The 13,037-nt window shown below is 44.1% G+C and overlaps 1 protein-coding gene across 1 annotated transcript in view; it reads right to left on the bottom strand.

Moving 5' to 3' along the window:
- The window catches only part of THRB (thyroid hormone receptor beta), a 153,245-nt gene extending 141,509 nt beyond the window's left edge, over window positions 1–11,736 (bottom strand). The window contains exon 1 of the mRNA XM_066320017.1: window positions 11,624–11,736. The gene's annotated coding sequence lies outside the window, so the exon portion shown is untranslated. The remainder of the gene's footprint in view (window positions 1–11,623) is intronic.
- Window positions 11,737–13,037: the final 1,301 nt, after the last annotated feature.

Below are 13,037 nucleotides of genomic sequence, written 5' to 3' on the forward strand. Positions count from 1 at the left end.
TCACACCCTCTATTATTTTTCCAAATCCTGCCTGAATTCTTTACTGTTTAATCTCTTCTGGTTAGGAAAAAAAAATAAAGAAGGAGCAGTACACAAAAGGGAATGTGGTGTTCTGGGACTGGGCTTGTATGAGCTACAGGAAAATGGTACAGAACTGAGAAGAGCTGGGATAGCTGTAGCATGATGCCATGACCTCTGTTTATAGCCACAAATTACACGAGCAAAGTGACAGTGTTCTGCGTGACCCTGTATTGCTTAATTTTCTCTCTTTTTTATCATTCCTGTGCCTGTCTTCACTTTACTGATTCTGGTTACTTCCTCCAATTTGATAACGGTCTAACCAAACACATACTTCTACACGTCCAAGCAGAAGACTCAATTTTACTGTCAACACAGCCAGATCAAAGCAGCCAACCTGCTATGGAAACAGCAAAGCCAACACCCTAATAATGCCCCAATTTCTTCTGTTAACCAAAGAGATAAAATTATCCTTAATTAACAATGTGTAATTCAGCAGAAACATAACTTGAACATAAGTGCTGAAAGAAAGTGAAATTCATTTAACCCAAAAATACAATGCATTTTCTCCCAGAAATTCAGCTACTGATCTACAAAACATTGAGAAGATACAAAAATACGTGCTATGCTGCACATCCAGAGATAATCGAACAGTACAGTATCTTAATTCAGTAGGTTTTGCTCTATTTGTTGAATTACATAATGTTGATTAGAGGACATTAGCTTGGATTACAAAGGGAAGAGCATGAATTGCATTCAGTATCAATACCACTGACTAACTGACATACAGGAATATAAGGAGCCTTGAGTTTTCACAAACTTTCACCAAGCTTTTCATAAGATATATGAATAAACAAGAAATGCAACAATATTCAACAATGAGATTCTACATTGTAAGAGAAACTCACACACACATACACACAAAATAAAAAACCAAAAAACAACACCACAAAAAACTGAAACAAAACCAAAACCTAAGGTAAAGGTCTGAAGAAAAACACATAAGAGCACAGTATAAATTTAATCCCCAAATCAAGATATTAGACTTGCCATATACACAGATGCAGATGGCTGGGTAAACTGATTCCAAATTTAGCACCGTAGATAAAATTACTTCCATCTTAAAAACACCCTGTAAGCAGATAATTTTCCTCACAAAACTGTTGAGCTTTGGAAAACAGCAAGCTTGTATCACCTACCTTTATTCCTGCCTTTCTTGATTCTCCAGCCATAATAGCCACTGAATGCAATCTCATTAAGTTTCATTTTGGAGTCCTGACTCCGATTTTAAACATTGCAGGAAAATATGCATTTATTAAACACACATAATATTGACCGAACTTCAAAAATCATTGTTGGGATCATAGATTTTTCTTTCTGATATATCACTTCTGGGCACTGCTTAAGGTCATAATCTGCCTGTAATAGTCATTGAGACTTTTTCACACGGAAAAGAGGCAATAATTCCACGCCTTTGATACTATTAAAAAGGCAGCTTGTTCACCACCAGGAACATCATTGCAGAAAACACAGAAAATCCAAGAGTACACTATAGTACCACAAAGACTGGCATCTACTGGCTATAACTTAGTAGCTCAGATTTGTTATGCTGAGACAGAATATAAAAGTGTGACACCAGACATCATTTTTTCTGACTCAAAACACATCCACCAAAAAATGCAAAAAGCATGCAACAAACACAAATCCCTGAAGATTATCCTCAGCACAGATAAGCCCAGCAAAAGTTAAGCGATTAAACGCTAACTTCTCATCTGTCCATCTGCTTTCTCCACTGTGTCCTGCTCTCCATATGGGAAAACAGGTGAGGTCTTGAATTACTCATATGTAGCTCTGTAGTTTTGCCCACACCCTTCTTCCTGTTACACCATCACCCAAGTGTTGAGAAATCTGGAGCTCCTAACAGAGATTGCAGATCTTAACTTCACACAGCAATAGGTAAAGCTCAGTCCTATTCTATCACATGCCTTGCAACATCTGCCAGGTTGAGTCTCTCAAATTCTCCCTGCCTAATGCTCTTTCTGGGTTTAAATATTTCTTGTCTTAAAGAAGAAAAAAACCCGACATTGAGGTTTCCGCAATCCTAATTTGCAAATTGTTTCAAACTCATTGTTAGATTCAAGCAAATTGTTAGATTACCTTCCAAAGCAAACAGAGTAATTCCATGCTACTCTCACATCCCAAACACAGACCGTCTTACGACTGTGCAGGGTTCACAATGCCTTTGCTTCTTTCAGCTGCCCATGTCCACACAAATGGCTTTCACTGACTCCAGGAGATCTTTGAAAAAGTACGGGATGTTCCACTCATCCAGAGCTATTTAAAGGAGCAAGACCTAAAGAAATGTTGACAAGATTAGGCATGATGTATAAGGAAACACTTAGCAAGAAAACATTAGGAAAGAAAATCACACTGTAGATTTGATCTTGTAGATCTGGGCTTCAGTGGTAAAGGTCTCCCTTTACATATCTTTCTTGCAACATCACATAATTAATTCAGCTGCAGACTTGTGATCATCAAAACAGACTACAGCTATATTTATACAGACACGTTTTGAAGAGGCTGAGGTCAAGTTAATTTGGCTTCAACTTCACAAAGAAGAGTCCAAGCTTTTTGTCTTATTGCACACTACATCTGCACAGACAGCAAGGAATATCCTGTCAGCAATCCGATTCCCCTTTTCCTTCTATCTCCACCATAAATTGCTGATAAACCTTCCTGCTAGTCCTAAGCTGAGGAAATAAAGTATGTTAAAAATATTGAGAAACTAGGGTTTTTTTCAGGAAAAAGGCAGCCTGCACTGTTGTAAAACACAGGCCAAACTGATGTGAACTTATATTATAGGCATGAATTTCTGGCTGCCATTTGTGGAAGAGCTCTATCGATGAGCCAAGGTACAGAGATGTCTGGTACACGCCTGGCTACCAGCCAGTGTCCACGCTGGTCCCCACAGGGCTGTCTCATGAGCAGGTGCAGCACTAATGGCAGAGGGAAGATTGCTTGAGTTCAGGTTTTGAGGCTGCAATTCCACCACTTTCTTACTTTCAGAATTTGGGCTTCTTGCTAGAGAGACAAGTAACCCTAGAAAGACTTCTGAAAATACACTGGGAGCCAAACTGGACAACAAAAATCTAGGGAGAGGAGGGCAAAGGTTCACAGAGTAGCCTACTAATGTAAATTTGGCTCTTTACATTTACATTCCTATGAGCAAAGTATAATCAGAAAATTACTACTAAACAGCAGGCAAGTCCTGGCTCCTTTTTAAGCCTATGATTCTTTCTATGGGATCAAAGGCAATGATCCTGAGAACTGGCCTCTCATGTGCAAAGCTGAGAGCGTGATTTCTCGAAGTTTTAAGTAGGCTTCTAACTCTGATCTGTGCATGGAAAATGCGTTTAGAATACCTTTTAAAGTTACAGAGATGCTTCAGTTGTTTGTGTAGACAGAAACAATATTATTTGTTCCGTTAATTTGGTATAAATTCATAGTATTTTTTACTCTTCTGAATTTATTATGAGCAAGCCTGCCAGACCAGCTTAATTTGAAAGCGTGCTCTACACTTCCCACTGAATTAACCTACCCTAAATTATTTTGTGTTTCACTCAGCTCTATCAAAGTGAACTGCAATTCCCTTTCAAACGCTTTTCAGAAAAGTTCAGTCAAGGAATGCCTGAGGCTGGAGAGGACCTCTGCAGACTGTTCAGTCCACCACCCTGCTCAATCAAGCAGGATCACCTGGACCACATTGCCCTGGACCGTGTCCACCCGTTTTTTTAGTATCTCCAGAGATGGAGGTATCACAATGTCTCTGGGCAACCTGTACATAGAGTCTTACTATTTCTGCAGAAGTAGGAAAGGAAATGTTTGGGGTTATGCTTTTTTCTATATACAAAATTTTAAATTCTTTTTCTTTCAACTACTTGAATTCTATTCCTTGGAAGAGAACCCGTAACTTGGCAAGAAAGGACTTCATGACAAGGATGAATCCTGCTGTCCCTGTGAAAATAAAAATCTAGTCAAAAAGGGAAAGTGGGGGACAGGGGCTTGCCTAAGTATAATTGTGCTTCACTAACATTTCTTGTAGTATTTGGAAAAAAACCCCACGTTTCATCCAAATTCTTGAATTTACAAGCTATCAGGTATTTCAGAAGATGTGAAGACATCTGAAAACAGAAGGGAGCACACTCTATATACACATGGTTCCAAGCAAGGAAAGCGGCACTGAAAAAAAGCCTCTGCAGAGCCAAAGCAAGGAGACTTATCCATGTCACTGCAAGCAGGATGGAGAGATGAGGACGGCTAGCTCAGAGAATTGCTCTATAGAGACAGTATGACCATAGCCCTTCCTCCCTTGGGAATTACAGAATCCAGCACTTTCCCCTCCCCAGGTCATGCTATTCCCACTTGCGTCTAACCTCCAAGCACAGAAAGCACTTCCCAAAACTAAGAGAGTGCTTTGATATGAGGTCTCTTGAAGAGATAAGAGTAGAAGATCCTTCTGCCTTGCAAAACACACTCCCACCACCCACCCACTGAAAAGTCATGGCCAGAATGGCTGCAAGCAGATTCCCTGCATCCTACCGTGAGAGTGGCAGCGGGTGAGATTCATCTTCCCTGGGCAGAGGATGAAAGCAAACAGGCTTCCTAGGCGGCCTGACTACCAGAGCAGTCTCTGGGTTCTCCCAGAGTTCAATGCAAATGAAGACAGCTGCCATCAAGATGGTATCTTGTGCAACAACCTACCCAGCAAGAAAGAAGGCTTCATGCATTTTGGAGGCTGCAGAGGCTACCACAATTTTTGTCCAAGTCTACCAGCACATGTCAGTGCTCATAGACACAGCCAGCAGAACTGCCAGGGGTAGGGTAAGGGTGCCAGGGTAAGGGTCCCACTGCCAAATGGCAGTGGGACTGGGGACAAAATGAACTCCCAAACAACTCCATACTTAGTAATGCAAAAAGTCAAGGATGCAAAAGCACACATTCTAGCCAACACAAGGGCAAGTGGGACTCCTGCCATTGGCTTATCCCTTCTGGTGGCAAGAAGATCACATAAGAAAGAACCAGGTGCATGGCAGCTGCCTTCAACATCAGCTAGATTCCGAACTGGAGCAACTGACAGGATGCTCTAAGGGGAAAGAAGGTCAAGGATGCTATCTCCATGCATAAGACTCTTCAGAAAAATGAAATGTCTCCAGTATCCATCGCCCATTTCTGGCATAGGAGAGAAGTGTGAGGTGTTTGAGGCATGGGACTGGGGACAGGGGAAACAGGACAAGCAAGAGAAATAAAGAGAGCTGAAGAGTTTGCAACGATTAAATACAAACTTGGGTAATCAGGTTAGAAAGCTGCATGATGCAGAGCTGATTTTCAACTCAAATCTCACAATCAGTGAAAAATTACTGTTCTGCATTTATAACATGCAGGCAATGACCACATGCTCACAATACTCTACATAACCAACTGCATTCCCTGTGATCTGATCCCAAGTTTTCTGGTTTCAAATAAAGAGGAGGTGTAGTTTTCAAGGATGACAATTATTACATAGGGTTAAACACCCTGAAAAGTGAAGCAATGCCATCCATGGGCTCTAAACCTTAGTTTACCTGCATATATACAAAGACACCTGAATTAACGGTGCATATCAAACCCTAATTCTGGTATTTCTTCTTCTTTCTTTAACCTTAATAATCAGCAAATTCTGCAGTTATATAGTTGATCCAAGTCCCCTGGCCCAAGTTGTTTTATTCTGGTCACATAAAGAATTTCAATAAACTAAATCACTTCAGTAAGTCACATCAGTGAATTGGGCACAAAACAAAATACATGCAGTTCAGCAGTGTTCCAGACTCTGTGTTCCAGACACAATTTTCTCAGTATTTTTAGAAATAAAATTACACTTTAATATTTAATTGAAGTAATTATTTTGCTTTTAAAATTAAATTTGTCACAAATACTCTGTGGGGGAATATTCTTGTAGTGCATACGTGCATGGCCATGTATATTCTGGAATTACATGGATACAACTCTGTACAGACTCTTTCCCTGTTTATCTAACTGGATAATGCATTTCACCTTATCTTTTTTTAATGAGAAAAAATGCAGTATGGAAAGTAAGACACTTAACTTATAAAAGAAGGCTCAAGCTAAACACTTGAATTTCCTGAAGGGAAGAACACAGTTATTTTAAGCCTTATACATAAATGCTACAGCTCATAATTATACTTTGAAGCACCTTGCACACAAACATGCACTTTTTTAAAAAAGATGTATGAAATATTAAAATTAAAACTGAGTCAGGAACAAGTTAATAAATCATGGAACTAAAACTATTTTAACGTAAAGCTAGAAAACAGTATGAAGTCACATGAAGGCAATCCTACCTGTCAAAAATTGCAAGAAGGTAGGCAAAGGGACCAGGAATAATTTTGCGCTAATGGTCAGAGGAAAAATAACAATTCAAAAGAAGAAATATCTTCAATTTTTCAGTGTTTCTTCTTTCCACTGGTCAGAAACCAAGCAGCAGCAGCAGCACTCCATACCTGCTGAAATACAGCTGGGCTGGAGCACATGGCAAGGAGCTGGCACAGTAGAATCAAGAGAAACAACGCAAAGTCATGAGTGGGAAGCGTGGAGATAACAGGATACTAAAGGGGGCCAAGGTGCAAGACCAAGCCAGTGGAAGAAAGATGTGAATGTCTACAAATGAAAACATAAGAAAGGAAAAAGGCCCATAGTTCAAAAACCTTGTACAGATGTAAATAATGACGGCAAACATGACACATTACTCAAGGAAGCCAGCTTGCAATGGTGATGAAAACAGCTCCTCTTGCCCACAGAAGTATATTTTTCTTGTGGATGTTTTGAAAATGGTTCATCCATATGCATGTCACTAAGATATCAGTTAGTGAGCAATTGTTCAAGGATCCAACTTCTTATGTAGTTGACAGATACTTCTAATTTTTTTCATAGAGCTCCTTTATTTTCCTACACCACAGCTGTTACAAAGCACATCTTACTGTCATGCAACATTGGTGCTGTACCTGTGGCATGCAGTTCATGCCAACCAACTCCCATCAAGTATTCAAGACACTCAAAAATCAGCATCAAAATAGGCAAAAAAAAAAAAAAAAAAAAAGCAGGTGAGCAGAATGAACTTCTGCCCAAGATAAAACAGTAATCATTGTGTATGTAAACATACAAGTGATTTGGTTCTACACATGCCAGCAGAATTCTTCACTTCACCCAGCAGAAGACAGACTTACATTTGGTTTGACTCTAAATTCACTTGATGAGACATTGATCTTTTGCTGCTTTCTACCTTACTGTTAGGCAGCTTGACAACCAGTCCTTTTATTTCTTCCAATGGAAAAACAGAACCCTAATTTATTGGGCTAGGTTCATCAGAGGACACAGAACAGTTCTGTAGTCTAGAATGATCACACTGCTTTCATGCGTATAATCTAATTATAACATAAGAGTATTTGCCCTTTTAGTTCATCACTAAAAATTATTACAGTTTCTCCATATTTAAGACACTTGAGGATATAAAGTATTTTTTAAAGTGTGGCTTAATCCTTTATTCTTTCATTAGTTCATTAGCTTCACAGGGTATTTCTAGTAAGCTAAAAAGGGTTAGAGTAAAATGAGAATCTTTATGACCAAAAGCATTCAAAATGGAGTACTCAAGTTAACTTCTGTATTTCAAAAAAACCATTTTATTTGCTTTCAATTTACTCCTCTCTAGTTGCAGGCCTACATGCACTTTGGCAGGGTAACCATACACTGAAAAGGTTAACAACAGAAACAACTTTTTCAATCAGTCTTTTTACTTGCATTGTCCCCCTACCACGACCACATTTAAATTAAGTAGTTGTGATGAATAATGAAAACAATCTCATTCACGTGTTGTGAATTAAACAAGAGAAACAACTTATGCAAGACTCAATTACTTTATTCAAAATGTCCTCTTGGACCACATACAACTGATGGAATAACACAGAATTAAAGGAATACAATTCTTTAATCTTTACACAAAAATTGATAGTCTGCCCTTGATTTTAATGACGAAGGTTCTCGTAACACATGCATTGTTTGTCTAGTTATCCCTGTACAACACATAAAACCCTAGCTCATCAATAAGAAGGGAGATTATTTCTCCACTGAACCATTAATGAAAAGTTTAAAAAATGCCAGCAGCAGTACTGCCACGCTAGTGGCCATGTGAATTATTCTGCTTACTTATTTGATGGGATAGATTAAGCCAAGGAGCTCCCTGGACTAAGACTTCCTCACCCTCCCAGAGGCATTCCTTCAGTTGAGCAGATAGAAGGAAAGCACTTTGGTGACTTGGCAGAATTCTGCTGTCATACACCTGAGAAGCTACCAAACACCTTTTATTTATTTACTTAAGCGGGGCCATGCAGGAGAGAATATAGGACTACATACATAGCCACTTCTGATATTTGGAAAGAAGGGAACAAAGACAAACTGTGGAAATACTCGGAAAATCCTTCCTGACCGATCCTCTGACCCTTTCTGACAGAGAATTCACACATTTAGATCCTGGCCATAATATCTGCACATCCATGGCATGGATGTGCTGCCTCAGCCCCTGCCGGTAGGTGGAGAGTGCCCGAGCACTATCTCCACCTCTCCTCTCAAGGCCAGATTCTCATGTGTTTTGGAAATCCCACAGGAAAAAGGACACGATGGAGACAAGATGCAGCTCTGCACTGCTACCCTGCACCTTGCATTACAGCTCTGCTTTCTGCCATGACAGCCATCTCTCATTTAAGAACAAATTCGTTTGGCTGGGAAAATTAGCACTTGGAAATCCAAGGCATGAGGGCTCACAGTAATTGTGCTTCTCCCGTCTTCCCTCATCTCAGCCTATTTACCTGAGCTTCCTTCACATGCATGCCTCTTTCGCGTTCTTCAACTTTTAGCAAGGAGCTAACCCCAAATCAGTAAATCAGAATATGATGGTGGAGAGATAATGAGCTCCAGAATTTCCTTTTCCAAGAAGCCAAAATTCCTGGTCTCACCCTTCCGGTGGCAAATGAGATTCTTGCTGGAGGACGTCCTGCCTCAAATCAGGTGGGTTTTTTTTTAGGTTTCATCCCTTGGCTCCCTTCCAAATGGAATCAAATTTCAAGACAGGCTACACTAGACAATAAACTCTGACAAACTTCCATGATTTAAGTTTAGCAGTTCTCCTCCCTACTTTCTCTTGGCTGGGTTTTTACATATAACCAAGAGGAAAAATCTTGCTCATCATCAACAGGGAAGCCAGGAGAGGATATATGCCTACCACAGGTATGTGCCATTCTGCAAGCTTCTTCACAAAACACCAGTATCTGTTATCACTAACAACTTTCTCCCTTTCACATTTGTAAGAAAAAAACCCCAAAAAACAAAAGGCAGCAAACAACCATATACTGGACAAGGGAAGTACAACATAGACATCAGAGAAAGCATGTCATGCGACTTCAGATGTCCCACTACTGCAAGCTCTTTGAAAAATACCTGAAGAAACCTGTCTTCAGCATAAGAAGCCTTCAGCAAAAGCACTTTCACTTTTTCTGAAACACCCACATCATCCTCACATAATAGGAAATTATCAGATAATAAAATTAATGCTGTAGCATATAAGACAGCAAATAAAAGCACCACCACTTTCTACTAAGCAAAAGAACATTTTCACAGAGAGACAGCACACAAAAAAACCTGGCTTTACCTAATGACTTGGATATGCAAACAATTTCAAAAGGACTGAACAATCTGGAGCAGCCACGATGTGCTCAACACCAGCTCATACAAGACTTTATCCAAAACCAGTAAAAATCAATGGCAGATTTTCCATCAAATCTATCCGACTTCGGTTTGAGCCCTTTCAGTTCTGGAAATCAGAGTCCACGGAGTTAAAAGCAGCTGAAAACCACAGCTAAATCCTGCCTTTTCCAACTTGGAGCCATAAGACATTTGAATTTCCATCCAGCAAAAGCGCCCTTGGTTTCACAACTGGTACGTCAGGACTAGATTATTCCATCATTAGCAAGTAACAATGGAACACACCAGCTCATCCAAAGGTCACCAATTCAAACAAACTGGAAGAAGGCTGAGACTAATTTAAGGGTCCTGGGACTAATATGAAGGGCGATTTCATGCCAGCTAGTAGAAAAGGGAAAAAAAAGCCCTGTCAGGAAGGAAGTAGGCATACACAGTTTCACAAAACTTTTGTTGTTGCTGCACCTTAAACAGCTGTTCTATGAGAAAGTGAAGGGCAATACTTTCCAGTGATTTACTAGAGCTTCTTTTTAAAAATGACTATACAGTCACATAACTGTGTTATTTTGAGTTCAAAGTAAGAGAAAAAAAATCAAGCCTCTCTGTGAGATAATGCAACTGCATTGATTAGTCTCCTGAAAACTAAATTGTTATTATGTAAATTTCTTATAAAAGAGCAAACCCTTTGCTCTGTTGTTTTGGGTTTTTTTCTCAAGTGTTTATTCAGAGGGGAAAACAGGAACCAGAAAATCCAGAAAATTGTATCAACACACAAGTAGTACTGAACTGTAAAACGAAAACAAACCATTTTTTATAAAAATATCCAGTCTATCAATTATGCAAACATATATTTACGACAGACTAAGTTTTGTAAATAAATGCTAAATATGTTACTATAACTAGCAGATGGCTCAGCTCGAATGCACGAATTTTGTGTTAAAAGTCTAAAGGGAACACGGCTTATACTGTAGGGAAAAAAAAAAATCCCGTTTGCCTTCCTGGTCAGACCTGGCATTTACTACAGCATTTTTAACCTGTGTTTCACCTTCCTCCATCCGGATCACAGGAGGAGAAACAAGGTTTTGGGGGACAACGGGGCTCCTACCACTCACCCAGAACAGGTGCGATCCTTCCTTCCTACCGGCACCTGGCTTCATGGGGCTGACAATTTTGCCTTTTCCTTGTTACTCGTACGCTGCCTGATCAATCCACCCACTACAGCTTCCAAGCCTTACACGTCTATATTTTGTTAACAATTAACACATTTGGCTTTTTAACTTCGCGGATTTCTGTTGTTGTTGTCGTCGCCGCCGCCGCTTTAGAAAGTCAAATAGAAAACTTCAATGGATAAACTCTTAACGGGGAAATACCACCTATGCTGCAAACATAAATAAATCAGGAAGCGCCGGCAGCCGCGCACGCCGCCGCTCCCCCCGCCCGGCCCCGCCGCCCCCCGCGGTGATGAATACCGGCGGTGCCCCGGCTCGCTCCCTGCCCTCCCCGCCGGGCCGCGCCGCCGCTCGCCCCCCGCCGCCCCCGGATGCTGCCGCGGGCGGGCGGCGCCCCGACGGGCCGGCGGAGCTCCGTCCCCGACAGCGTTTGCGCGCCGCTCTCTCCACCGGTGACGGCTAAATATAGTGAGCGGCCGGGGAGCGCGGCTCGGCTCCCCCGCGCTCGCCCCGCAGTTCTCCGGGGGAGCTCCGGGACGCCAACCTGCGGAGCCGGCAGCCCCCGCTCGCCCGCGCCCGCGGCCGGGCGCGCCGCCCGCCGAGCGGCAGCCCGGGTGACCCGCGGGACTTACCGGCGGAGCGCAGTGGCGCGCCTTGCCCCGCGCCGCTCGCCGCCCGCCCGCCCGGGCGCGGTGCGGTGCCTCTCGCCGCGTCCCTCCCGCCAGCCGCCGTCTGGCTGCGGACGTGACCTGGATTCCCCCCGCCTGCGCCGCCGCCTCCCGCGGGGCCGCGCACACGCCGCGCTGCGCCCCCCCGGCCCGGCCCGGCCCGGCCCCGCCCGCCCCGCCACCGCCGCTCACCTCCGGCCGCGGCGACCCGACCCGCCTCGCCTCGCCGCGCCTCCTCGAGCGACGCGCGGCCGAGCGGAGCCCGGCGCCGCGTTACGCAACGCGCCCCGCGGCCCCTCCGCGCCGCGGAGAGGGTCGCCGGGAGGCGGGCGCGGGGCGGGGGGAACCCGCGGCGGAGTCGGAGCCAAAACCGCCCCCGGCGGCCACTTGTAGCGCCGGCGGAGCCGGGATCCCCCCGGCTGCGGCGCGGCCCCGCGGGCGGTGCCCGGCAGGGCGGGCCCCGGGGCGCCGCCAGTGACCGCTTCGCCCCGGGGGCTCGGGCCGAGAGGTGCGGGCGCGGCGAGCGGCTGCGGGGACCGCGGCGCTTTCCTGCTTCGGGTAGTAAAATCCCGTGCCCGCGGGTCGTCCCGCCAGAGGGACACGGGCACGGGAAAGGAGGAAGATTGCCCGTGGTCTGAGGCCGAAGGCAGAGGCCCCCGCTAACAACTGTGCCGCGCCTCAGCCTCTGGAGCGAGCAGCCGGGGCAGCCGCGGCACTGCGCAAACACAAAGTTAAAGGGCTTGTTGATGGCACGTCCTGCATCCGGCTGGGTTGTCCCGCTGTTGACTCGCATGCTTTTCCCATGGGCTTTGACAGGCACACCCTGCTGCGAGGCCTCTGTCCCAAGGGTGCTGGCAGCCTCGGTGGCTGCTGGCGGCTGGCAGTCTCCTCTCTGCAAGGATGCTCTGCCCTTGCCCCACATCTCTGAGCTTGGGGAACCAAGGGGTCAGTCAGGGTGTGAGGGCAGCTGGGCAGCCCTGCTGACAGCTGATCGATGCAGAAGTCAGCAGCAATGAGGTGGCTGTAATCAGCACACCGGCTCTGACAGGAAAATGAAGACTGATGGGCCTCTAGGCTACAAAACCGAGGTAAATTTGGTCTCAGAAACATGATCACCCCACCTCAGCCAGCATAAATGCTGCTCCTTGCTCTCAGCAAGGCAAGCAGGTCTGGGAGGCTGTAGGTTTCCTGGCCTTCAGTCATATTCAGAAGAATGTTCTCAGAAAAAGATGACAGTACATCCCCACCACCCATCTCTAATTCGTGAGGTGGGGAAAGCAAGGAAGGAGTACCCAGAGTCTCATTAACAGCTATCAGCTTGAGCGAGTAAGATGGCGTCTGAAGTAGAAGGCGTGAAAGCAATAGCTACTTGAAAGAA

This window comes from Sylvia atricapilla, chromosome 1 (genome assembly GCF_009819655.1).
Source record: "Sylvia atricapilla isolate bSylAtr1 chromosome 1, bSylAtr1.pri, whole genome shotgun sequence".
In the NCBI taxonomy this organism is placed as follows: Eukaryota; Metazoa; Chordata; class Aves; order Passeriformes; family Sylviidae; genus Sylvia; species Sylvia atricapilla.